This window comes from Carettochelys insculpta, chromosome 7 (genome assembly GCF_033958435.1).
Source record: "Carettochelys insculpta isolate YL-2023 chromosome 7, ASM3395843v1, whole genome shotgun sequence".
NCBI lineage: Eukaryota > Metazoa > Chordata > Testudines > Carettochelyidae > Carettochelys > Carettochelys insculpta.
The window spans coordinates 15,676,803-15,703,119 of record NC_134143.1 but is presented as its reverse complement, the minus strand read 5'-3'; the positions used below and the strand labels follow the sequence as shown (position 1 = coordinate 15,703,119).

The window sequence follows — 26,317 nt, the reverse complement described above, 5'->3', positions numbered from 1 at the left end:
CTGATCAATTCTAAAAGCTGCATCTTGTATGGGCTGAGAGGGAATTACATGGATATTTGGAAGACCAAAGATTAGGAGGTTGCCATAATCAAGATATAAGATAATCAGTGTATGGATGAAAGTGTGTTACACATCTGGAGAGTGCTAAAGAATAACAAATATAAAATCTCGTTAGAGAGCGTTGTGACAAAGTCAGGCCCCCCAAAATGTGGGGAGGAGGGCAAAAGGGGTAACTGCCACAGGGCCCAGCAATTCAAAGGTGCCTGGGGCTCCCAGCCGTCGCTGCTGTGGCCTGAGACAAAGGCTCCGTTAAATATCAGCTGGCACACCACATCATGCGTTTTGCGTAGCTCTAAGGGCTGGGGGACACACCACACTCCGGGCAGCCCTGAGGGCCAGCTGCCTCTCCGTCCTGCCCCTTCCATCTGAGCGCCTTTCTTCCTCCCTCATTCCTCGGCTCGGAGCCCTTGGTGGCCGTCAGCCTCACTGGGAAAGGTGTACTCAGAGCTGACACAGCTGGGAGACTTGTTCAGTTTCACAGACTAGCACTCAGGTATGGGCTAGCAGATTGATGCTCCAACCAAACAAAACCTAAGCATTTCCTAGAAATGGTGAGAGAGCCGTTGAAAGGAGTGTTGGACGTTATACTCACACACTCCTACCAAATATCAAAAATGTGCCCATTTGTTATAAGACCCCTCAGTTTATGGATCTTTATTGCTTTCCATATGCTGTGGGAGACCAGATAGGATCACCAGCTAGGACTGTGTTTTCATCACCTGCAATTGTCAAGGAGTCTGAAACTTTTTCCTTTGTACAAAGACAATGCCTTTGTGACTCATGACTGGCTTATTATCAAGTGCTCTGCACAGGATTATATGTTTGGACAATTCAGAAGCTTCAGCAAGTGCAGATAAGGTTGATCATGCATTATGTAAAGTATGTCAAACATGCGGCCCTACTGAATTTTTTTGCAGCCTGCCTGCAATTACATGTAACCCCACCAGCAGCTCCAGCCCTGAAGAACAGCCGTGGGGCTGGGAGCCCTGCCAGCAGCTCCAACCCCGGGGACCTGGCCTGGGCCAGAGGAACCCTGGCAGCACCCGGGCTGGGAGCCATGATGGCCGCTCCAGCCCTGGGGACACAACAGGGCCAGGGGAACCCCAACAGCCCCAGGGTGGAAGCCATCCAAGACAGAGTACCTTAAATTTATATTTAAATTAAAAATTATTATATAAGAACAAATAATTTTGCACATTGAATTTTATGAATTATTAATAAAAAGATAAAACAATGACATTAATTTTAAGTATCAAATTCTTGATTAAAATTATTGTATTATAGTCAAACAAGACCTGAAAAATTATAAAATATCCTTAAAACATAATCCATGGTAATAAATAATTACAACATTCTGACAGAAGTACATTTTCTTTGGTGGCCCTGAAAGTTATCAGTTTTCTTTTGTGCAGCCCTCAGCAGGCTTTGAGTTTGACATGCCTGCATTATGTGATACTCCTCACAGCACACATTACAACAATGCTCCGTGATCTGTACCGGCTACCATACAGACAGAAGTAACTCACAGCTCATGTCAACATTAAGGCAACCAAAAAATCTGTGTGGGAGGTTAATCCAGTGGTCTAACCAAAACTGGCCCTGCCAGACAAAATAGGCTCCTAACAGTTGCATCAAGTATTTGAAAGGCAGCTATTCATCAATGTCAAGGCTCTTCTCTTCACAAAAGACAACGTCCTAGAAGGTAGAGAATAAAACTGCTTCATAATGTCTATTGTGCATCTCAGTCTTCAAAAAAAAGCTTGGAAAAACTAGCTCCTTTTTTAAAAAATGAATAATCACGTCCGGGGGGGTGGGGGGGAGAGTAAAGGGTTTGCTGATATCTGAACCCTAATTGATGCAGACAGTCAGCCCTGACTGGTGAGAGACAGGATTGCTTTCAAGAGATGTAACCAATTCACTTTTTTGCTCTCTCTAAGCTAAGAAAACTTACTTTGCTTCCGAGAAGTGCAAAGCAAACTGTGATGTTAGAGACATTAAAGCAAACTGTGCATTTTGTTTTCATTCCATCTCCTCTCCAATATAGCTTGGTTTTGCTACGATTACTATTGAACGGGTAATTTCATGTAAATGCTCCCAACGAGAAAAGAGAATAATTCATCTCCGTTAAAGAGCTGCTGAGGAGCAGGGAGTCGCCTGAACACATAATAAAGGTTTTAAAGTATTTTTTTTATTAGTAAATATCATTAAATGTCAGTTTCACCAGGGGTTCACAAACAAAGAAACAAACACAAATATTCTGATCAACAATAAAAATCTGCACAAACACAAGTGCTCCCCATGAATCTATTCGGCTATTTCTACATAGGCCACTTTCTTTGAAAGTGGCATGGTAATACATGGCCTGAAATATGCTAATGAGGTACAGATGCAAATTCCCTATGCCTCATTAGCATATGGTTATGTGATTTGGAGTCTGGAAGACTGTTCTTCCGGACGCCAAAACGCCATGTAGAAGCGTGTCCCCGGCGGGGGGAGGTCCCCAGAAGGAAGCCCTTCTTCCGGAGGCCCCTTCTTCCCAAAATTTTTTGAGAAGAAGGGGCCTCCGGAAGACGAACTTCCTTGCGGAAGCTCCCCTGGGGCTGCACTTCTACACAGCATTTTGGAGTCCGGAAGAACGGTCTTCCGGACTCCAAATCACCTGACCGTATGCTAATGAGGTGTGGAGAATTTGCATCCGCACCTCATCAGCATATTTCGGGCCATGTATTGCCATGCGGAAAGTGGCCTGTGTAGAAACAGCCTTAGAGTTTAAGGATATTTACTTTGTATATTTTGACACTTTGTGTTTTAATGTTTATAAAACTTCTTCCATCTCAAGATCTGCTGTTAAACAATTATTGCCAGACTCCTCTGTAATTCCTGGAAATTGTGAAAATTTAAACTTGAAAAAATATTTTCAAAGTGCTTAAAAATAAAATTATCTATGAAAATTATAAAAAAAATAAAATTGAATTCTGCCAATCCCATTTATACCCCATCAGTCTAAGTCCAGGCACCCAGACAAACAAGTCCTCTTCCAGTGAGCTCTGCCACCAGAGTGAAAAAGTAAAACACAAAAGAAAATGCAAAAATGCAGAGTTTGCGGTGGTGAAAGTCACAGCTCTCTCCTGATTTCTGTATCATTATTAAGGTGTTGGTTTAGTCCAACAAAACCTCAAACAGCCCTGACTATTGTAAAGGCCACCTCTCTCCATGAGAGATTGATTCCATGGCAGCTGTTGAGCATGGGCAATCAAGCTGAGGATGAAGGCAGGGATCTGTGCAAATGAACCTTGGCTCTGAAAATGCATTCCGTACGTGATCTGTCAAAGCGCTTCTTTGATGACTTTTAGGGCCAATTTGTCCTTCCAGCCTTTCTCAGCAGATGTGATTTTCGAGAGCTGACTGCTGGGAGAATTCACTGTTGGGTTTGAGTTAACATGTAAATTTCTTTACCCAATCATTTTTTTGCAATATTGGATTCGTGCTTTATAGAGTTATGAGCCCATTAAAATATTTAAATGAAGAAAGATACTTATTTCCCAACACCACATGTTTAATAATACTGTCCAACTCTTATATCTTCTCCTGAAAATCTCTTCCTAGTTTGCAAGCCCAGACCTTAGCGCATTCTAGCCCCACAACTATATCACTTCCTATAGGAAAGCACATGACATGTTCATTAATAGAAACCGTGCATGTTAGAATGCAGTTATAAGCCTGCAAGTATAAAACTGACTCTTGTTTCCTTAGGGGGTTACACTCCGGAACACTAGGAGAACTATCTCCAACCTGCGCACCAATTCAAAAAGCAATCACATTCTCATAAACATGATGCAAAGCCCAAGCTCACTTGTTACTCTTGCCATCCACACGCACCCGGTACAAAAAGAGTCACTCCTTCCAGCGTTCCTTGCTCTTGTCCTCTGGAATTACTAGCTTAAAGCAGCACAAAGTTGCATTTTACTCTAACAAGTCACACAGCGGAATAAAAAGCATTGCCCAAGGAAGGGATGTCTGGGGAAAAGCCCAGTAACTTTGGAGAGTGCTCAGATAGTTAAACAGACAGCACTGAAAAGAGGAGTTCTAGACAAGTGCTTTCCAATTGCTACGACAGGTTGCACCTCCCTTATCCAGCATGCTCCAGGCCTGTCAGTTCCTGAACAAGAGAACTATCCAGACAAGGGAAGGTGGACAGGCCAGGCTGCCACAGGGCTCCAGACAATGACCTCCCACCCCCACAGGCGTGCCACAGGGCAGGTGGGGCTTCGGCTCCCAGCCCTGCAGGGCAGGCAGGGTCTTCAGGTACCACCCCTGTGGGGCAGGTGGGGCCTCTGTGTCCCGAACCCCTCTGCTACAGGGTAAACAGGACTCCAGCTCCTGACCCACACCAGCCCCCTGCCCTTCAGCCATGGGGCAGGCAGAGGCTCTGGCTCCCAGCCCCACTAGGGCTCCTACACCTGTCCGCTACTCTCTCATCTGGTAACATCTATGGTCCTGCCCGATGAGAGCGTACTGGATTGGAGAGGTGCAACCCATACAGAGATAATTCAGCTTCTTCTGATGAGTGCTCTATGCTTCCCCCAGCCCTACCTTAATTATCTGCTTCTGTGCTAGGTCACCCCAGAGCCATCACCCAGTTCAGCTGTTCATACTTTTCCCCACAACAGCACATGGGATGCTCAGAAGCAAGCTATCGAATGGTCGAAGCTCCTCTGTGGGTGATGCAACTGAAGGGAGGGTCGGGGGCACTGGCTGAGAAAGTTGAGCAGAAAAGCTATGAAGCACTATGCCCTTAAGTATTTGTACTGTTGTTGCTTTTGCCACTGTAGGAGAGTTATGCCAGGGAAGATTCTGAAAAGCACCAAATCCTGAAAGACAATAGCAGCCAAAGGCCTAACGCCCACCTCTACTTTTGAAAATTTCCCCCCTCCCGCTTGACTTACAATCTCCAGAAAGCAGCCACAGCTTCTCAGTGGCAAGACAAGGAGAATTCTGCAGGATGGATGAGGAAGGTGAGTGTAGGGTGACCACATTACCCTATGGCAAATATGGGACACTGGCCTCCACAGACAGGGGGCTGCTGCCCCATGCCACGGTTCCCTGGCGATGGGCTACTGCCCCATGGTGAAACACCAGGGATGAGAACTTTGCAACCTTCCAATGAGAGGAAGTGGAGGATGGGGGCTCCACAAACTCCTGGCAGGGGAGTGTCAAAAGTAGGGGTGCTGCAGCCTCCTGGCAGAGGGGGGCAGGGAATGTAGCAGCTGCCCTGCTGCAGGGATCCCTGGCAGCTGGGGCTAAAATGCTGAGGAATAGGATAGCTGCCCATAGAGGAGCTTCCCCACAGCAAGAACTACCTCCCCAAGGCACGAGATGCTGGGGAATAAGGTAGCCACCCTGTGGCAGAGCTCACCAGCAGAGCAGGCTGATGCCGTGGTGTACCAGGGAATGGGGCAGCTGCCCCACAGAGAAGCTCCCCTGCAGCAGGAGCTGCTGCCCCAAGGCATGAGACACCAGTGAATTGGGCAGCAGACTGGAACAGAGAATGCTGTGCCGAGACATCAGGTGCCAGGGAACAAGAGTGCCACAAAATAAAGACAATTTGTCCATTTTCTTAAAAAAGTCAGCCTGTGAAATGTTGTGGACATTAATGTCACTATATATTAAGCCTATGAGACACCTTAAGTAAGGGACTGTCCTGGAAAAAATGGACAGATGGTCACCAGCGACAAGCGGCACATCAGCAAAATAAACCAACCATGTGGTGAATGGAATCCTAAAATTTCCATCTTTTATTTGGATTTCTGACAGGTGAATTAGGTACATGTTCGTTAAAACTCCACAAACAGCATAAGGAGTACAATATTTGGAGTGCCTGATGGAGCAGAAAGCTTCTTCTGATACCACAGTGATGGACAACCTTAAACAAAGACGAATTACATGGGAAAATCCAGGTTGGTTTTGGCTCCCTGACACAGGGAGAGAGCATGAACAGCAACATTTGAAATATCCTACAAGCACTAGAGACACAAGTGGCCAGTTTATATGCTGCTGTTTTGCCTGGGTCGTATTTCTTGAACTTGCTATGTGTGTATAACACAACATTCACTGTTCTTTTACGTGAAATTGAATAAATTACCGATTTTTCACACACACAAGATTTACTCAGTTTAATGTCTCTATTATTTCATATGTCACAAAACGAGCTCCTTTTGGAGGAGAAAATAGAACAAAAGCTATAATATAGGTGAGGTGAGAAGTAAAACAAGAGGTGCTTTAAACCTAACCTCTTGGTAAGCAGATAATCCCACCAGGCTTGCTTGTTACTCAGAGAGCTGATTTTTCCAATTGGCCGGGGTTGGGGGGGAAGTTTATTGTCCCTAGACTCACACTGGAATGATGATCTCAGGAGAAAGGAATCACCACCATCAGTTCCAAGAAGAGGATCAGCACACCAGGAAGCACACTGTTCTCAGTGCTTTTCCTTTTATAATGGGATATATATTTATACCCAGGAGAACGCCACTCACATGCAGCATCTGCTGCGGTCAGAGAGGCTCTGCCATTGGCCAATTTTACAACTGACACACAGGAAAATGTTACATTTGCTAAGACCGCCTCAAAACCACGGGAGCTAAGGAAGGTAGAGAGCACAAAGAAGATTGTTTTCAAAGCCTTCCTTTAATCCTGATTAAACACCTTTTGCACCATAAATACATAAATAATACTAAACACCTTTCATCCCTAGATCTCAGTAGTTTACCAAGGAGGTCTGTATCATTTTCCCCTTCTCATAGCTGGGGCACAGTGCCACAGACAAAAAAGGGACTGATCCAACTTTGCCCGGCTGGAGCTAGGACTAGAACCCAAGGCTGATGGCCTGCCCTCTATCAATGACATGACACTGTCTCCCTTACCAACTTACCTCTGTATGGTGGTCCCACCAGAGAGGAGCCTTGCAAAATTCTATTTGTCTGGTAATACATACTTAGTCATTTACATAATCAGCATGGTGGGCGAGCAGATTTTGTCCCTGAGTACTTGTATAATTTTACATGGTAACTGGAGAGCAGGCTTTCAGCTGGATTTAACATAAAATGGTGCTTTGTTGTAGTTCATTGCTTCTTCCTCATCTGCCCCTTCAGTCTCCATAGGGTGCACCCTGTGTGTCCTCCATGTGTTCTATAAAATGTTGTGTACATTAATGGAACATATAAAGGTTTAATTATATACAAGACAATGGAAACAGTCTGAATAGGGTGTGCCTCTCATGCTGGGTGGATCCCAGCTCCTCAGGGCCTGGGAAAAGAATGTCCGATAAGAAATGCTGGAAGACTGGTCTAGTGGTCAAACGTGAATGGGAAAAAAAGAGACCCAGGGTTTATTATTAAGTTGCTGATCATTGGTGTGACCTGGGTCAAATCAATGCATCTCTCTGCTTCTCTTTCTGCTCCCAGCTTTTGAGTGGCTTGACTATTAGACTGTGAGTCTTTTGAAACAGGGACTATATCTTCTTCTTTTGGAGCCCTGAAGAGATGGTAGCAGTAAAAATCCAAAGACATTACACATCCTATGTGTAGCAGCTAATGACCACATGTACATACCACCTGGCATTTCCAACACGGTCTCTGTAAATCACTTTTTCCATTGGCACCTGCTGAAGGACTAATAACAACAATGTGCTGCAGTGCAACTTCCAATTTTTGTGAAGGTTGCGGGGGGCAGGAATCAGAAGCAAAATAAGAGCAAGGGGAGGTCATAAGTGGAAGGTTCACCAGCAATTGAACTGGTCAGAATATTTTGATTAAAAAAAAAAAAAAGGAAAAATTTCAAAACAGTAGCAAAACTTTAAAACATTTCATGACTTCACCCCCCGACATCTTCTAAGGTTGTTGACAGCCATTCGCCAAAAGCCTGGTCAGAACTGGAAAAGATTGACCAAGGCAGGGGACGCTGGCAAGTGGTCATCAGTGGCCTATGCTACAAGATGTAGGTGTGGAAGAGGCTTACTATTACCACAAGCCATTAAAGTTTTCCATAAAAATTTAACGCTAAAGGAGTTTGTAAAAACAAAGTTTAATTTGGATGATGCTACTGAGTCCTGTGTAATATCCTTCTGGGCACTGGAAAAAGGTCTCAAGGAATTGAAATCAGGAGGCTGGCAGCTCTCCAAGTTTTGTGAAAACAGCGTGGATCTGTCAGGGGTGCCTGAGACCTTTCAGAGCCAATAGCTCTGACAGATAGGCAGGACCATTTTAGACCTGTACTATGAGAACTGTCAATGGAATTTAGGCACTTCGTTGACTTAGATGTGCTTTCAAAAGTTTTACCTGGTAAGACTTGAGCTGGTGATGGCAGAATGTTTGCTAGCGATGTTTGGGTTTGGTCAGCCACACCAGTGTTAGGGGTGTTTGTGGCACACCGAGTGCATTTCTACGCTCTCATAAGTATTCAAAACACTAACATTTTCTAGTGTAGATGAACCAACAGATACAGAAGGTTAAGTTACGGACTCAAGGGCACAGCATGTTAGTGCAAAGCTGACCCTCTGAGCAAAACCCTGCCATCCTGACCCCAAGCGTCCTATTTTGATTAGTAGAAAATATTTCCTTTAAAAACCTGAAAGTTACAATGCTAACTAATGAAAATAAATCCTAATACTAGGGTAAGTCTTTCAGTAGCTTATCCTGATTGCTCCCATTTTTTCTGCTTATTACTAATACCCATTTGTTCCCCATTCCACAATGCTTGTGGTATTTTCCACGGATTCCTAACTCAAGACAATGCGTTTCTAAAACCCTGAATGTCATTAATCAAAACAAAGCTCTAGCTCAAATCTAGCCAACCTAAATAAAGAGCATGAAATATTTGCTTTACTACAATATCAACATATTAATAAGCAGACAATCTTGTGTAGGCTTTCAGGATTTTTCCTCTTTGGAGAGAATTAGGCAACCTGTTAGGGAAAAATTAAGTTTAAAAAACTGCAAGCTCGACAAACCAATGTATCTCCAGCTATGAAACACCAGCCTTTGAAGCAGAACCAACAACAACGTTTAAAGTCTTGATTATACCTACATTCCCTCCTACATGAAAATGAGTAAGAGACGTTGGAGTGTTAGGAAAAACAGCAGGTTCCTCAAGAAAATGAGAGAAAGATCATGAATGGCAAAAATCCTGCCAGCTTCATTGGTCCACCATTCACACTGGTAATCCCGTATGTTAATGAGACCTGTGGCAAATAAGGTTTGCCAATTCAAACACAAACGGAACCCTTTAAAGGTAGGCCTGTGTGGCAACCAGACACAGGCGGTTGGGCCATGCCAGCTGACTCAGGCTCGCGGGGCTCAGGTTCTATAACTGCAGTGAAGACATCCGGAATGGGACCATGCCCCGGAATCCTGTCACCCCACAGGGTCCAAGCGCCAGGGCTCAGCTGCAAACTCTACTCCGCATTAAAGAGCCTCTTAGCCAAAGCCCCGAATGCCCACGTCAGCTGCTGCCTCAGCAGCCTCCGGTTTGTGACCACTGCGCAGACAGACCATGTGCCCCCAACTTACCCCGACAGGCACAAAAGAGAACTGCATACGTCCCATCCCATTTATTTTAGAGGTACAGTGGGGGGAGAGGGAGCGAGGAGAACTCCGTATGAAACCCTGTTCTCCCATTAGGACCTATCATTGTAATTTATCAGTGGGATGCAGCCAAGCAATTCCCATTGCAGATGATGTGACCTATGCACCCACGTGGGAACATGCAAGCAGCAACGCACCGGGCAGTCTTTAACGGGTGACTGACGTTCCTGACAACTATTTGAAAATGCCCTTGTTCTTCATTCAGGACTCCCATCATGATTAACATGTGGCTTGGCCTCTTTAACCTGCTCAGGTGTTGCCCACATTTGAACTCATTGCAGGTTTACTATGGCAGGGGTTGGGGGTAATGGGGGTACATGGATCATCAGATGTGGCAAGACGCTAGAGCAGGAGCTCAGCCCTGATCCTCTACGAGCATGCAGCCGAGAGCTTGCTCAAAGCCATGCCACCTGTCGGTTAAGAAATAACCAACTAATGCCATCAAAAGACCAACCCATGCTAACAAAAGACCAGCTACTACAACCTAAATGATAAAGCTCTGCCTTTTTATTTATTTATTAATGAAGCTGTTGTAAGTCAGACTATTAGTAACTTTAAAAAGTATCACCAGTATGGAGATCAAAAGGGCAAATTTTGGCACTCTGCTTCAGAAAGGTTGCCAACTCCTGCTCTAGAACTGCTGTCACATCAAGACCTCTTGGAAAAGGGTCCACTGCTCTCTACAAACAACTTTCACCTCAGGTCTGACAAACTCGTGACAGCAGTCACATGTCTTACTGGATAGTTATTCATAAATGGTAACATGTAAGGTGTCTACAGAAAGCTCACAACTTGTCAAGTGTCATCATTCTGAGATGTCCACAAAAATAATATTTCAGGAACAATACTTTTCAATAAAAATACACTTTATGGATTTGGAATCAAAATTAATCATCCGAGGATAACATGTCTTGGTGGTGGTCCTTTCAGGCACAGGGCACTCCACCCTATTTGGTAAGGGATGAAGTGCAAGGTCCAGGTGTTTAGCCTTGCACAGTGCTAAAGACTTTCGGTGGGCAACCAGCTGAGGTAATTGTGAACAATCAAAGCCACCTGAAAGCAGAAAAGGAAATCTGCAAGACTGGGGTTCACCTTCTGTGAACAAACCCAAAAGGCTGTTTGCAATATAACAGAGAAGCCCACTGAAGACCTTCCCACAGGAGACATCTTGAGAACAAAGATGTTCTCCTGAAACACTGGATCCTAGCTCTTGAGAAACCAGCCAGTCACAGTCTAAACTTAAGGGGAAACTACTTTATTTTTAAGATCTTGTTTTGGATTTATAACCATTTGTTTCCACTACCCTCTCTTGTTTCCACTTAAATCTTTTTTGTTTCTTAAATAAACTGACTTTTGTTTTATAAATAAGGGTTCACAGGCACAGTGGGGTTCACAAGAGTAGTGGTCTCCAGCAGAACCAAGGTATGCTGCACATTGGGGGGCACAGGATCTGAGATTTCTCTGAGCAATTGGACAGCACAAGGCACATGGGGATAGGGGTGTTCCTACTGTTAACCTGCAAGGTGCAGGTAACACTGGCTTAGCCCAGAGGAGTGGGCATGAGCAGCTGAAAGGCTGCTGGTGGTGTCAGATCACCAGCCAAATACACGCAAGACTCCCTCATGCTCAGTGAAGCGAGTAACAGAGTGACTCACAGTCCTGGGAGCCCTGAGAATGGGCACATCCTCCATTTTATTAGGAGGGAACTGATACACACAAGTTGAACAACTTGCTGAAGGTCATGGAGTTAATTGGTAGGATGGCCTGGAATAGAATGTAAGTTACTTAATTCCCTGTTCTGTGCTCTGATTCAGGCTGAAAATGACGGCTTCCCTCCTTTAGGGCTCACCACTGCCAAGTGCTGGGTTCCGCCTGCAAGGTGCAGTGCACTCCCAACCCCCACTGACTTACAGAGCAGCAGTCAGGTCACACAAGCATTGTTCAGTACCTTGCAGGGCCAGTCACCTCATTAGGATCTGAGCCAATCCACTCCCTCTCCATCTTGCTGGCACTCATATCACAGTTCACTTTAACTACTGCTTGGCACTTAAAATAGCACTTCATGTTTTCAAAGCTCTACACAAGCACTGACTTGCAACTCGCTCCATGTATGCATTAATACTGAAATCACATCTGGCCATCACGCAGCCACAGCTACCAAGACAGAGTTTCCTCTGCAATCCAGAGGAACAGATTTTTAGCAGAAATCTGAATTCCTAGATGGACTTTGTGTAAAAGAGGGTCTCATCAGTGGCAGATCAGATTAGAAAGTTCCTACCCCTGTGTCAGTAACAACAAAAGGCCTGATAGAGAATAAAAGCTATCTTCCTTAAACACTGCTCGCAGGAATTTTTTTGAGTACCAAATGCCATGTCCCTGAATTCTCAAAATTCCAGATGCTTTTCTTATCATTTTTGTAGCAGATTTCAGATCTACCTTGACCACAGACAAAATATAGCACCCATAACTCTCCTGTGTGCAAGTGAAGTGGTTAGACAGACAATCAAAATGTGGGTGGCAACATAACCTGGGTCATGTTGTTGCTTCTTCAAAAAGAGAGAAAGTTTTACCTTTGCACTGCTCAGCATTTAGGAATAAATTACTTGTGCTGGTTTGAGTCACTCGTTGGACACTGCTGAAAAGATACGTAATTTGATGACAAATGACTCTCATGCACAAATGGCTTGCAATCTCTCTGCAAAAAAAAAAAAATTTGAGAAGCAGATTTTTCACACAAAGTAAAAAAAATAAGCTTTTGCTTGAGAAAAGTGAAAGAAAAAAGTTGAGTTCCCTCAAACGGGAGAGAACTGTTTGCGAACAGATTACATTTCATCTTCTTACGCAGATTAATCTGTGTTTTCACTGTGCGGCAAGCACTTTTACATGAATTGAGAGAAACTTCGAATCATCCAGCTTGCTAGGTTTTACGTAAGAAAAACAGAAAGTGATCTCTGGCCTTGTGAAGATGATATTCGTCACTATGACAAGGAAAAGCCAGTATTTTTAGCTGAATGCACAAAGCTCTTGCTGCCTGTCTCCCCACCCCCATCAACAGCCCGTCTTCAAAATTATCTCACACAGCACTGGTTGCAGCAGCCACTGAAGCAGTGCACTTTGACCTGCAGTTAAGTTCTCTGAATTCGTTAGTAGATTCCTTACTGACTCTGTGTCTCTGCACACGTGTTTGTGCATGTACACCTGTGTTTCCACTTTAAACATTACTTGCAAAATAAAAATAACTGAGTGATGTGGCAAAGGGCTGCTTTTACATTAACTCACCGCACTGAAAAGCATACTGGAAATAGCTTAAACTCAGCAACTCTTAGGGTGTGTCTAGACGGGCACAAATCTTCGAAATGGCTATGCTAATGGCCATTTCGAAGATTACTAATGAGGCGCTGAACTGAATATTCAGCGCCTCATTAGCATTAGGACACTTCTGGCCGCGGTGCTTCGAAAGCGGGGCACATGGCTCAGCGCGGCTACACACAGGTCCTTTTCAAAAGGACCCGTCCCTTTCGAAATTGCCTTATTCTGATCAGTGACCTTCGAAATATGGCTATTTCAAAGATTTGTGCCCATGGAGACACAGCCTTAGAAATTACATGTGTGAGTTAATGCATACTTGTTAATTCAAAACATCTTCCACAAAGTCTCATATATAATGTTTATTCAGAGTTCACCATTAAAATCTGTATAGTTTTATTTTTCACAAGATTGATGCTACTAGGGATCTTCCTGTACAGATTGAACCTCTAGTCTGGCATCCTCAGAACCTGACTGATGTGAAACGAGAGAATTGCTGGACAACAGGAGGTCAATATTGTCTGGCAGAATCACCAACACTTCTGCTGCTTACTGGGTTCTTAGAAGTCATTTAGGGGTAAATTAGAGCTAAATAACATCACAGAACACAGAGAGCCAGAACTGGTGGCTGTAAACAAACTTTAAGGGATGGTAAGAAACTTGATCATACCCATGGTAAGTGGACATCCAGCTAACTAAAATCATGCCAGCCTATGGATGCAGCCAGGTGAGAGAGTTCCAGATTACAGAGGTTCAACAAGTACTTAGTGTAAGGAATATCACCATAACGTTAATTACCTGCAAACAGCAATTACACAGATTTTAATGGAGAGCATTGTCATCATACAAAGTTTTAACCAATTCGTGTGTGCCCAGGTCACATATATATTTTGTTACTTAGAAAATTCTTTTTATGCAACAAGCCAAACAAAATTAGATCCAAGAGCTTAACAATTACTAGTTAGAGAGGAGAAAAAGCAGTAGAGAACTGGGCTGAAGATCACAAAATGAGTCACACCTGGCTAGTGCAAGGACACACAAATAATATTTTTTTGCCCTAAAACAAGGCTTAGTCTGCAAAGCCCTGACAGACAATGCTGCATGCTCGCAGTATCCTATCGGACTACAGTCATGAAGGCAGAGGATGTAGGATCTAAAACAGGAGTGGGGAACTGCCAGCTGCAGTCCGATCAGGAGTGTGACTTGCTGCAATACAAATCCCGAGGCTCGGGCTCCCCTCCCTAGCATCCGGCCTGCAGCAGGGTAGAGGGTTTGGGGCCCTGGGCCTCACAGACCAGGTCACGAAGCTGGGGCAGCAGGAAGTGGCTCTGGGCTCTGCTTCCCGCCCTGCTGTTCCCCCAGCCAGGGGAAGGGAAGGAAAGCAGTATCAGCCTCGGCAGCACTGCCTGAAGGCTTCATATTGCTGCTCTGATTGGCTGGATTCCAGCCACTCAGATAAGCAGACAGCAGCACCTGGGAGCAAAGCTGTGTGCACCTGGGGGCGTGGAGGGAACAGGGAAGGGCACCCCCATCACCCAGACTTTGAGCTCCCCCTCAAATCCAGAACCCACTTTAGTGTAGACACAACCTATGTAAAATGGGAGTGATGAGCCTTACCCCAATTGGGAAGAATAATTCAGAGATCTGCAAAGAACTGTTTTTTGGTTTTGTTTTAAGAAAAAAGTCAAGTGCTACATAAAAGCAAGCACTCTTTTACATCTCTGCCCACTGGGATGGAGAAGATGACGTGCACACGTGTGGTGAAAGGCAGCGACAAGGGGGAAATAAGGAGAAGGAACTTTGCTTTCCAACAGCCAGATTGGTTTACCACACTGAGTTAAGACCTGGACAGCACAGCTGCAAGTTATAAATGTCCAGGCAGGCAAACATGAGTGGCATCCTTTCCAGTCTGCCAAAATTCCAAGCAATTAAAACAGCACTTTCAGCTCTTTTGCAGGTTGCCTAGATGGAGCCTAAGCAGCAGGGAAGAGAGGAGGGAAAGAATGTTGTTTTAAGAAAATACGTTAGATCAATTTTATTTTTTATTTCCACTGCTAAATATTATCTGGCTCTCTCCACAGCCTTTATGAATATCTGCCTCATGCTGTAATGTGTCCACCAGAAATCAATATCCTCTTTTCCTCACTAACCAGTAGCCAGTGTCATCACCTTGGCAGCTGCCCACTGCAGCAAGAAGAGGAGAACTGGTTTCTTATTTGTCTCCTTTCAGACAACTCAAAACATATAACTTAGACATGAAAAATAAATGCTCATTTTTTGGCCGGTCGCCAACAGGTTTTAAATCAAATTTTGGTCTTTCTAATCAACTCGTCCACCGACTGCATCTGGAAGGGCCATTCCAGGACCTCGGGGACGGGACAGGGGGGTTAGAAAATAAACACTGAAGGAGCAGAATATGGGGAATTTTAAATTGACCCACCAGCATGCATACTGAAGGATTCTTACACTCAGGAGACGTGAGAGGAAGACAAAGACAAAGCAAGAGATTTCAAATGCTCCCACAAGTGAGCACAAGTGATGGGAACGACAATTAGTATTTGGGCAGTAGTAAAACCTACAGGCCCTGACTGAGCTTGGCACAATATATATCTGTAACTGGGCAGTCCTGAGCTAGCCCAGCAGTGTGTGGGTGCCAGGTGCTGTAGTCATTTGGAGCATTAGGACCTGAAGGTGCGGAGCCTAAAGCAACCACCTGGGCCAGTCACTAGACTTAGCTCATAATTTGAATCGACAAGTTGTATGTCCTATGTGCCAATCCCCTCCCCAATCTATCCCTATCCCTCAGTCATTCAATGGTCCCTCAGCTTCAGCACTTCTGACCCCAACGGAAAAATCAGAGGCAGTTCCCTGGAAACAAGAGTTACACATTTTATAAAAGCTTATTAAAAAACCAGCAACATATACAGCAAAAACAACATAATTTAATCAGGTATCATAGCAATGAAGAAGTAACACTGTGTCTGGTTTTAATAACAAAACAGATAACCATCAGTGTGGAATATCAAAAAAGTGTCAGATGCTCATGGCACACTTACAAGTTGTCCCTGGAACACCAGTGTTCCACAGAACATAATTAAGAAACACTGTTCTGGAAGCAGCACCTCTCCAAAGCTGCGCTGACAAGTAAGCGCCCTTTCGAAAGGGCAAAAATTGAAGTTCGGCTTTCAAAAGAGCGGCCATCGAAAGAGAGCCCCCGCCGCCATTCTTCAGATCGGCATTCCGACCCGCTCTTTCAAAGTGCCGCCGAGGTCTTTCGAAGGAGAGCGTGCACACGGCTCCAAGCTCTCTTTTGAAAGAAGGGAGGCAGGAAACACTGTGGACGGGGTCCCATAGCCAACCAGCCCTTCCAGAGCCGCAGCCAGCCACCTCCTTTAAAGGGTCCCTCCCTCTGCCCGCCCCTCCACACGAGCCGAGTGCTGCCCAGCCTGGCAGAGCCCACTCGTATCCACCATGGAGGCCCAGCGACAGCTCCTGCAGGAGGACACCCTCATCATGGACGCCCCGCTGGCAGTGCTGTGCATCCTCGCCGCAGCTGCGCCCAAGCTCAATGGCGGGCTGAGCAGTCCCCCTGGGGCCACGGGGCTCCCCTCACCAGGGCACCACCGGGCACCCACCTGGGTGCCCCGATGCCTCAGGACCCACCCCAGCAGCACCGACTGGTGGGAGCACGTGGTGCTAGGGGAGAGGGGCGAGGAAAGGTGGCTGCAGAACTTCCGCATGTCGAGGCAGGCCTTCGACGAGATCTGCCACTGGCTCGCCCCCACACTCTGACACCAGGACACTTGCATGCAGCCAGCCCTCACCCTGGAGAAACGGGTCACGATTGCCATCTGGAAGCTGGCAACCCCAGACTCCTATCGCTCCGTGGCACAGCTGTTCAGGGTGGGCAAGGCCACTGTTGGGGCTGTACTTACAGAGGTAAGGTGGGGCCAGGCGGGAGGAGGGACTGGGGCAAGGGGAACCCTCCCCTGCAAGGGGCCAGATGGTGCAGGGGCTGCACAGGCCAGGGGCTGGACGGGAGTGGGGCAGAATGGGCCCGAGGCGGGGGGCAACGGCTGCCAAACCCACACTAGAGCACGTGTCCCCCTTCCCCCTCTGCAGGTCGTCAGGGCCATCAACGCGATGCTGCTCCATAGGGTCGTCCGCCTGGGAGATGTGGACAACACCGTCGCTGTTTTCCAGGACCCGGGCTTCCTGAACTGCATCAGCGCTTTGGACGGCACACGCATCCCCATCCACGCCCCCCCCCCACAGCGACAGCCAGTATGTGAACAGGAAGGGCTACCATTCGGTGGTGCTGCAGGCCCTGGTGGACGCGAGGGGCCGGTTCACCGACCTCTATATGGGTTGGGCCAGTCACACCCATGATGCCCGTGTCTTCCGGAACTCCAGCCTCTGCTGCCACGTGGGAGCCGGCACCTTCATCTGCCAGAGGGAGATCCCTGTGGCGGAGGATGTCACCATGCTGCTCTGCATGGTGGCAGATGCGGTGTACCCCCTGCAGCCTTGGCTCATGAGGCCCTACACGGGACACCTCGACCCCACCCGGGAGGCGTTCAAGGAGCACCTCAACCATGCCTGCAACGTGGTGGAGCGGGCCTTCGGGCATCTAAAGGGGCCCCCGGTGGAGGTGTCTCCTCACACGGCTAGAGGTCGGGGTCCCCAACGTGCTCCAGGTAGTGGGCGCCTGTTGCATCCTCCACAACATTGTGGAGGGAAAGGGAGATGCCTATATCCCCAGGGGGGCCCCTCTGGCTGGTGCTGTCTAAGAGCAGTTGGATGCCGCCCCCATCCGCCAGGCCCACCGGGAGGGCCACCGCATTCAAGAGGCCCTCAGGCAGGCCTTTGCCGATGGCCACCTCTGACCCGCACGCACACCCACATCCCACGCACATCTGTCACCCACCATCCCTGCCACCCCCACCAGCACCACACCAGCACATCCACCACGCACCAGCCACCGAGAAGCACAGCACGAAGTGGTGAATAATGAAGAAATGTTTATATAACTTGGGTGTTCGTAAATCATATGTACAGGGGAAAACCTAACTTGGAGGGGGGAACCTAACTTAGAGGGGGAGGGGTGCTCATTCCGGGGGAGGGGTGGTGGGCCGCGAACCCCATAGGCCCCTGAAGCCCCTGCCCCCCCGAGAGCGGGGTCCCCGGCGGAGGCGGGGCAGGGTGCCAGTAGCACCAGTAAATATTGCCAGCGGGTGGGCCTGGTGGGGGCAGTGGGGGCAGGGCCAGCAGGGGGAGACGCCAGGGGTGCCAGGAGGCAGGCCACAGTTGCCGTGTGCTCCTGCACAGCATGGCCAATGCCCTCAAGGGAGTCCAGCAGTCTATCCCAGGCCGCCCTCTGTCACTCCATGTCAGCCCGGGCGAGCTGGAGATGCTCCTCAGCCACCTTAGCCTGGCACTGGGTGGCTGGGTCTTCCTCAGCCCTCTGGCCACAGCCCCAACGGCACGCTGTCTGGGGTGTAGTCCAGACACCTCCGATGGCTGCGGGCGGGCTCTCCAGGACGAGGGATGGCACGGGGCTCTCCTGGCACACGGATGGTGCAGCTGTGTGGAGAGGAGGACAACATGTCAGTAGTGTGCCCCAGACGGAGGGCACCTGGCTGTGGCCTACCTGCCTGAGCCCACCCCATGGGGCCCCTGCCCCCACACCCCACAAGGGACACTGACCCCTCCAAGGAGCACCAACTGCCCCCCCCCCCCCAGGGACTGGGCCTCCCAGCCTGGGTGTGATTCCAGGGGTCTCTCCCACAGGTGGCCCTTCCCGGCCTGCAGTGCGCGGGCCTCGGGCGCCGTCCGGCCACCACCCCTGCGCGGCTTACAGCACTGTCTACTGGGGGCAGGTGCTGGGCCTCGCTGGTGTGGCACCGCAGGGTGCCGCATCCCATGGTGGGGCTGGCCTGTGTGCGGCCCAGGACCACCGGTTTCATGTGCGGGCGCTTAGCCACTGCGTCACCCCCACCCTGTGGAGTAGGTGCGCGCCCCTCCCTGGACGTACCTGAGGGTCCCTTGGTAACATCCAGAGATGTCTGGCCCTCGGTCGCCGAGCTGGAGGAGTGGGAGGGGATCACTATGGTCAGCTCCCCCTCCTCGCTTGACCAGTCCCTGGTCCCCTCGCCCTCCTGGGTCCCCGATCTGGGCTGCTGCTCCTCCTCCTCCTCCAGCTGCAGCTCCTCCCTGGAGGTGTCCAGGAAAGCCACGTGGGGTGAACTCTCCTGGGGCCCCAGGATGCTCTGTAGCTCTGTGTAGAACGGGCATGTTGCTGGTCCTGCCCCGGAGCGTCTGGCCTGGTCCGTGGCCTGGGCATATCCCTGGCGCAGTTCCTTTACTTTGGAGCGTACTGGCTCCGCAGTACGCTCCAGGTGGCCGCTGGTGTGGAGGCCCATTGGCAGGCGGCCGAAGGCTGCGGCATTGCACCGCTTTACACCCATGTGGCGCAGGACCTTCTCGTCCTGCCACAGGCCGAGGAAGTCCCGCAGCTTCCGCTCCTTCCAGAGGGAGCCCTTTTTTTTTTCTCCCCCTGGGAGCCCTGCGGGGGCTCGGAGGGGGGCTGTAGGGCTCCCGGGGGGCAGGGGTGCTGGCTGCTGGCCATGAGGGTGCTGGAGCGTCAGGCTGGAGCATGTGAGCAGGCTGCTCCTAGCACGCTCTCAGCTTCCTGCCACGGGTTTCCTGCGTGCGTGCGGCTTTAAGGCAGCCACACGCAGGGACCATAGAGCGCCATTGCTGCCGGCTGGAACGGCCCCGCGGCAGACCTGTATTCCGAAAGAGAGGACTGTGGAGCGTCGACATGTGTACCCTTTCGATTTATTATTTCGAAAGGGAGTGATCTTCCTGACACAGGATCGGGGTTCGGATTTCAAAGTCTGCGCCCCGTTCTTTCAATTTTCTTTCGGAAAATGGGTTTACACACGTGGACGCTCCTCCTGCTCTTTTGAAAAAGGGCCATTTATTTTGAAGTTTTTTGCACATGTAGACACAGCTCAAGTGATAGCAGCTCGGTCAATGCATACATTCTTCCAGTGACCTCTCTGTGTCTACACCGGAGGTCAGGTTGGCATAGCTACCTTGTTCAGGGATGTGGATTTTTCACACCTGACATATCTAAGGCAACCTACATTTTCAGTGTAGACTCAACCTCTAGTTAAAGTTTTTCCTGCCAGGGCACTGGAGATGGAGTTAATCTCGCACCCATCAGCTGGATAGCATCTGAAAGCCACTCCTGACTGCTGGGACAACAGCCTGACTCAGGATAAGCTGTGCAGACTTTATCACAGGACAACACAACCCTGGGTGCCTTTTTTGAGTGCCTTTAGGCGTCAATATTTGACAAGCACTGCACAGAAATCGTATCTTCGTGTCAAGGAGAAAAATTGTGACACTACCTCAGGCACAGCCACCATTCCTCTTTTGGGAAAGATCATGCAAAATTACAGCTGCAAAGCACACGGGAGTCTACGATGGAAAATAACAGGCTTAATGATCAGGCAGAAAAAATCCCAGGACTTCAAATGACCCAATTTATTGCTTCTGGGAAGCATAGGCCTCACGTCGTGGTATATGCCTCTTGGATAAGTCCAATCTGTGACAGAAAGCCTTTATGGTTAAATAATAGGGAGTAGGGTCTGTTTCCTCCTCATCAGCACCACTAGATTGGTTCACTTGGTGAGAATTTGCCTATGACCCAGCCACAAATATATTACCCAACTGAGAGTCAAAACGGAAAGTTGCAAGGAGGCTGGAGGAAGCTTGTGGTTGTTCAGGGGATCAGGACATAAAGCTCACTTCATTTAATACACAATTATCCTGTGAAGACTGCAAGAGTCCCAGCACACAATATTCAATACTGCCACACACTGCATTATGGAACTGTGTAAGTCCGTGGTGTCCAAACAGTTCTGAGACAGTAGCCACCATAGTGGCTACTACTATAGCAAACTAGCCACGTTATGCTGAAAAAACATTTATTGTTCAAGCCAAATAGCCACATATGGCTAGTGTGTTGGACGCCATGGGTGTAAGTTCTGCAGAGGAACAACACCCACTCAGGGAGGTGCTTTGTCTCTGTTTAGCAGTGACTGGGCTACATGTACAGGTTGATGATCTTGCTACAGCCTTATGCACATTGGCCACCCCCACAAAACATCAAACCTTGAACACAACACAAAGACATAGCAGGAGTAGCAGTGATAAACACATGCTTCCCTGAAGTATGTTATAAGCTAGTCTATTTATACGCTTGCCTCCTTACAAGCATCTCTTGGAGTAAAGCAAATCAACTGTAACTTTTACATCAGTATTTCATCACACAGATGCTGGAAAGTGTGTCTGAATGCCACTATTCGAAATGCCCTCTATATTTTCCTCCCCACGGGATTTAGCATCACAAACTAACATTTTTTTCTCAATGGGCAAGTGCCAATTTCTACTCCGCTAAGACCAGTACATTTTATATTTGTGATGCGTGGTTGACAAAATGGAAACAACAGGCTCGTTTATGAAACACTAAAGTTGATAGCACAAAACTGTGAAGCAAGAAGTTGCTTATAGCAAAACAGGCTCTGTCATTCTGGTTTTATATGATGCCTCTTCAAAACCATACAGCAGCATCTACAGGGAGAGATTCATCCTTCAAACAACAGCCTGAAATAAACCACAATCTGATGACTGTCATAGCCCTTTTGACACCACTGCCTACCATTTCCCAGCATTTACACACTAATCAGTTTACTCTTCCCTCTTGGATGCGTGTGAGATAGCTGTTTCTAGTGGCCTGTATTTTCTTAAAGCCTCATAGAGCAGACAGCCAGGCTCTAAAATTTCTTCTGCTCTCATGGTACAGACTGCCCCAAAAGAGGAACAAAACAACTAGAAAGAGGGCAAGGGGAAAAAATAAAAAAAAATAAAAAAACATTCCTTTTCATGTTTCCCGAATCATGGAAAATCTTTGCTCATTTCTAGTTAATGCAAGGTTGTTCTTTTCCAGCATTTTCAATAAAGCCCCCTCTACAAACAAGAAAGATACCTATTACCAAAGTTAAAATTCATTTGCTGGTCTCTTCCCAAATAGTATACTTATTCTCTCTCTCTCTCTCTCTCTCTTTTTTTTTTTTTGAAATAAGCCCAATGTTTAAACCCCTTCTTTAATATATTCAATTTGGAAAAGATCTTGCCGACAGCAGAAGTTGATGCACTTCAAGTATGTGTGTCACTCTTATTTGTAACTTTGTTTTATAAATAAATTATATAAATAGGTGTAAATAGGCTTCTTTGATTGCTCAGAGCACCCAGCATTATGTACTGGGGCATAGCTTTCAGCAAAACTGTACTAGTGAATTCATCAGCTGCCTAATTATCATTCATTTTGCATCTATTTCTGCTAATTAAAAAAGAGAAAAAAACTCAACTTTTACATAAATACTATATTTGTTCTCTGCAAAGACATAAGGTTAATGTACCACATAATTAACAGATTATCTAATTTGACAGCCATCATTTTGCAGAGGACAGTACCCCAAAAACCTGGCAAAAGGAAGCAAAAAAGGAGAATTGAAGATCTCGCTTTCTCTCTCACTATAGTGTAACTATTATATCCTACCTCATCTTCATCACACTTCATTGCTGTGTCATTTTCAACTTCAGACTGTAAGAGGAACAACTCTGGGACTGACCCAAGTTGCCCTCCCAGAGATAAAGGCTTGAAACTAGTCCACATCCTGAGTAAAAGACAACTCACACTGATTTCAATGGATCTTGGATCAAACCCTAAGGGTCTACACAGCAATTAAACAACCCCAGTTGACCCAGACCATCTGATTCAGGCTTGGGCAGAGGGTGAGTGCTGTATAATTGTTTTGCACATGTTGAGGCTTCCTGAGCTTTGGGACCCTGTAAAAGGAAAGCATCTCAGAACTCAGGATCCAGACCAAGCCTATATTTTTACACCACAATTTTTAACCCTGCACTATGAGCCTCAGTTAGATGACTGGGGCAGCCATATGATGGGTCTTTGATTCAAGCAGAGACCAAGTGGCCCAGGTGGGATTTGCAATAATCTCCTTTCCATTGTGGATCAGTAGGCAAGCATGACACAAACACTCTGGCTCTTTGGAGCAAAGTCTCACTCTCTGTCCTTGACTTAAGTTAACCAATGCCATTTTAAAACTGCCATGACAATGTATCAGTGCCCTCTGAGGCAGCCAGAGTTTGCCTGAAGTAGAACTGCTACCCCAAGTTGTAAGACATGTTGCTGTATCATCACTGACATTTTAGTCCAAGTTACTTAACATGGATTCAGATAACCAGAATTAAAAATCAATACCAAGAAATCATGGAAAGAATCAGACAATACAGTAGAAACATTCAGAACGTTAAAGCTTTATAACTGTTCAACACCTATTTTTAACTCCACACACCAGAAGAAATAAAATAAATATCCTTCAAATTAAAAACTCTAGCACATTCCTAAGATGTGTTTTTCTTGTTTTGCCCATCTGAAAAATTTTGCTAATGTTCATCAATGGAAACATCTTTTCCATTGGTTGGTGTATGTATGATGAAATTGACACTGACCAATATTTACTGATAAGAGGCTTATACTTCCCAAACCTGATAAGAAAGAATAGCAGCACTCCCATTTTGACCAAGGGCTGTCACTGATTCTACCTAGCCATTCCAGGGAATGGGCACTCCAGACAACCTCAAACGTCTTGGATTCAGCAGCACTCCTTCCCTGCCCCTCAGCAGTACTCAATGGGGGGCTCTGACTAAAGCTGAGAAGCAGCTGCTAGCACATATTTCGGCTGGGAAGGCTGCTGAGGGCACATCTACACCTATCAGGAGATCGACCCCACCAGGGTTGATCTTCTGGGGTTTGATTTTGATTTTACTAGTTGGTGTGCGCAAAATTGAATTATCACGTGGCGTAAGGAATGGCCAGATAAGTTGATCGTACATACATTAATACCAGCTACGCAATTGCCGTCATTGGAATTGTGCATCTAGAATCGACTTTAAGGACTAGTGTAGACCTGCCCTAAGTCCGCACTCCATGCTGGCATAGAGGTCTGTCCCAGTTCCAAGGAGGGGAGAAAGAAACAGAGCAAGAGCACAAAGTGGTCAGCAGTGAGGGAGAATAACTGGAGTAGTAGGGGGGGAGATGCATTAAATAGCCAAGGTAACAAGACAATTCTACTTCCAACAACACAGGGATCTGGAGTCAGGTACATATTCAGGTACATTTTTGTTCTCTCTCCTTTCCCTCTTCACCATTCTAAAGGGAAAAAATACCTTAAAAAATGCATGTTAGTGCACACAACCCCTTACACGGTTGGTGAACACCAACAAGCCTTTTACCCTGAGCCTCCGCTCACTTGGAGAACTCTTCTTTCAAAAGTCAGCTGCCTACATTTAAAGCCAAGTCCCTCTTCTAAAGTGAGAATGTTTGGAACCTAATGGAAGTGGAAAGAAAAAGGAGAGCTGTCTCAGGTACATAACTATCACCTCCAGACAGCATATGAGCTACACTGACAAAGGCTACATCCACACTATGAGATAAGTGCGAATTTATGGCATTTAGCTTGATTGTACCAAGTGACTGTCTTCACTGTAAATACCATCAGCTCAATTTAGGGAGCACCAATATCGATAACATAATATCATCGGAACCAGGTGGGTGTAGCGGCAAGTTCGAATTTAACGGTTCGAAGGAAGGCTAGTGTGGAAGCACCTTGTCTTTGAATCAAATTCATTAGCCTCCAGCAGCTGACTAGCACTGCTGCACCTACCTGGCTCCTGGCTGCCTGCCATTCACAGCAGCCAGGAAACTGAACAGTGCAGCAGCCCTGGTCAGTTTCCAGGCTCCTGCAAGCGGCAGGAATCTGGGAAACTGACAGAGCTGCTGCACCTGGCTCCTGGCTCCCTGCCACTCACAAGAGCCAGCAAACTGGCCAGAGCAGCACCTGGCTCCCCCAAGCCAGGTGAAGCAGTGCTGGTCAGTTTCCCAGCTCCCCCAGGCTACAGGGACCCAGGAACCAGGTGGCAGGGTGAGCAATGCCAGCGGTGTGAGGTGCAGCAAGGCCCAGGGTGAGGATGCACAAGGTGGGGCTGAGGGAACTGTGGGATAGGTGCCCACAATGCACTGCTGCAACAGTCAATATCTGGCCACTCTAGTGTGGTAGCGCTAACTCAATTTTGTGTGGACTTTGTGGAAAGAGAGGATACTCAAAATTGAATTTATAAAACCCAGAGTTATAAAATTGAACTTATCTGGTAGTGTAGACATAGCCAAAGAGATGAAGGGTGTTTAAAGTAGCGAGCCAAATGGGATGATCCTTAAGATGGCATGAAAAGTGCAGGTAAGTCACAGAGATGGGGGGTATAGAGGAAGTGTAATACCAAAAATTAAATTAATTGGTACAGGCTGAGCCACTCTAATCCAGAACACTCTCGTGCAGCAACATCCGTAATCCAGAATGATTTTAGTTAGCCAGATGGCCACTTATTATGGGCACGGCCAAGTTTCCTGTGGTCCCATAAAGCTTGTTTACAGCCACCAGTCCTGGGTCTCAGTGTTCTGTGCTGTTATTGAAGCCTCATTTACCCCTACATATTTTCTAACAGCCCAGTAAGTGAAAGTGTTGATAATGCTGCTAAATAATACTGACTTCCCGTGGTCTGGCAAATTCTCTCATCCAGCACAACACCAATCCCAAGGCTGCTGGATGAGAGACGTTCAACCTGTATATCAAAAAAAGTTTAAGGGCCAGATCATGAGCTCTGTAAGTCAGTGTAACTAGCTGACAATCTGGTCCTTATTCTTTAGTGCACTTCAAAGCAACCAAAAGCTCCAGCAGAAACAAACAAGGTTAACCCCACCAACTCAGATTTTGTGGAAAGCAATATTTTTGCTCACCATAAATTTTGCATTAGTGCATTAATTATAAACATTACCTCTCCAGAACTCCTTCCTTCCCTGCAGGTAAGTAGCTAAGTAGCCCAGTTGCTTTGATTAAGTAGTATGGTTAGAAGTTTTCATTAAGACTAGACACTACTACTTAAGGTTAAGGTTAAACTTAAGGTTAGTCACTCTGCACATCAGAAAAAGGGGAGAGCATGTAGACATTCGTATATTGATGTTTGAAGGACTTGAGTAGAGACTGACAGCATTTAATTTTTTATGAGAACTGAAATTAAAAGAAAAACCTAATGAATACCCATTCAAAGAAAATTAATCCCACCAAACCACAGAGCTATTTAGACTATTGGACTAATGAACTGTA

At 46.9% G+C, this 26,317-nt stretch overlaps 1 protein-coding gene across 15 annotated transcripts in view; it reads right to left on the bottom strand.

Annotated features, from left to right (window-relative positions):
• ZMIZ1 (zinc finger MIZ-type containing 1) overlaps positions 1-26,317 on the bottom strand; it is a 563,555-nt gene that overhangs the window by 406,396 nt on the left and 130,842 nt on the right. The window contains exon 1 of one of the 15 annotated variants that reach the window (XM_075000056.1): positions 12,269-12,376. The exons of the other annotated variants lie outside the window; for them this stretch is intronic. The gene's annotated coding sequence lies outside the window, so the exon portion shown is untranslated. Of the gene's footprint in view, positions 1-12,268; positions 12,377-26,317 lie in introns of those variants that run through there. 15 annotated transcript variants of the gene reach the window in all.